General features: G+C 38.4%; 1 pseudogene; it reads left to right on the forward strand.

Moving 5' to 3' along the window:
- Positions 1 to 881: 881 nt before the first annotated feature.
- Positions 882 to 987, forward strand: LOC137827312 (small nucleolar RNA R71; annotated as a pseudogene).
- Positions 988 to 1,707: the final 720 nt, after the last annotated feature.

Genomic DNA, 1,707 nt, shown 5'->3' on the forward strand with positions numbered 1-1,707 from the left:
CTCCCTCACACTCACTCTGTTCTTTTTCATTTTCTCTCTCACTCAAAACCTCTTCCTCAACAACTAAATTATCTCCAATTCCTTTTCCTATAACTTTCCCACTTCTAGTGGTGATAGACTTGCAATGCTCTTTGGGATTGGTTTGTGTATTTGCTGAAAATTGACTTCCTTGATTATCAGCTAACTGTTTAGCCAGCTGCCCCACCTGTGTCTCTAAATTTCTTATTGATGCTTCAGTATTTCTCTGATTAGATAGAGAGGCTTGCATGAACTTCTCAAAAGTATCTTCTAATTTTGATGTTCTCTCATGAATGGAAGGATAATGTGGTTGCTGCTGATAAGGGACTTGTCTGTTAGATGATCCAGCCTCTTGCTTCCACCCAAATCCTTGATTTGGATTATTCATCCATCCTTGAGCCATGTTATTTGGATAATTATATGCAAAGCCACCTTGCCTTCCTTGATTATTCATATACTGAACCTCTTCCTCTGATGGATTTTGGTAAGAGCATTGGCCATTGAGATGATCTCCCCCACAAAAATCACACTTCAAAGCTTGATTATGAATTTAAGGAGAATTTACTGAAAGTAATTGTTGAGGCAGTTTTGACATTTGCTTGGTTAATGCCTCAATTTGCTGAGTCAAAATCTTGTTTTGTGCTAAAATTTCATCTGAAGTACTAAGATCCAACACCCCTTTCTTTTGCACTGAATATCTATCACGTTGAGCTTGGTAATCTGTTGAGGCTAAAGCATCAATGATTCTTGTAGCTTGTTCTGCATCAACACTCATCATTGTACCTCCTGCTGCAGCATCCAAGATCATTTTAGTATCAGGCCTCAAACCATTGTGGAATATGTTCAACTGAGCAATATCCTCAAAGCCATGATTAGGACATCTTCTTAACATCACTTTAAAGCGTTCCCAAGCTTCACAAAAAGGTTCTTTTGGCCCTTTCCTGAATGTGGAGATATCAGACTTAGCCTTGATATATCGAGAGAGTGGGAAGAATCTGTGTAGGAATTTCTCTTCTACATCATTCCAGCTACTTAAACTCTGGTTTGGATGCGACTTTAACCACTCTTTTGCTTTGCCTGCAAGTGAGAAAGGAAATAGACGCAGATAAACAGATTCAATATCATTTTCCTCGAAGCCCATGGTCCTAACCAACTCATAGAATGCGGATAGATGAGTATAAGGGTTTTCATGATCCATTCCAGTGAATTGATGAGTGCTGATTAAGCTAAGAAAAGTTGGCTTCATCTCTAATGATTTGGTGGCAGGAGGTATGGCTATGCTAGAGAAATGCCTCGGTCCATGTTGCATAGCATAGTCTCCCAATGTCCTTCTAGGTGGATTTTTTCTATTTTCAGCCATTTGGAACTCTGTTTGATTGTGTGAGTTGAGAGTGTTGGAAGGTTCTCCTTTTGTTTGTCCTTGCTTCTTCTTTTCTTCTCTCTTCTTGCTCAGATTTCTTCTAGCTGTCTTCTCAATTTCTGGATCAAATTCCAATTGATCTTCAGGAACCTGTCCTCTTAATAGCATGTGTCTAAGACAACTCAAGCAAGGATTAACATAGGATAAAAGAATAAAATATAAACCAGTGTATATTGACAAAGAAAACAGAATATTCACAATACTCAATGAGTTATACTTCAGAAATTCTTAAAAGAAATTGTTCCCCAGCAACGGCGCCAAAAACTTGT

The sequence above is a fragment of the Phaseolus vulgaris genome, chromosome 8 (genome assembly GCF_000499845.2).
Source record: "Phaseolus vulgaris cultivar G19833 chromosome 8, P. vulgaris v2.0, whole genome shotgun sequence".
Classification (NCBI taxonomy): Eukaryota; Viridiplantae; Streptophyta; class Magnoliopsida; order Fabales; family Fabaceae; genus Phaseolus; species Phaseolus vulgaris.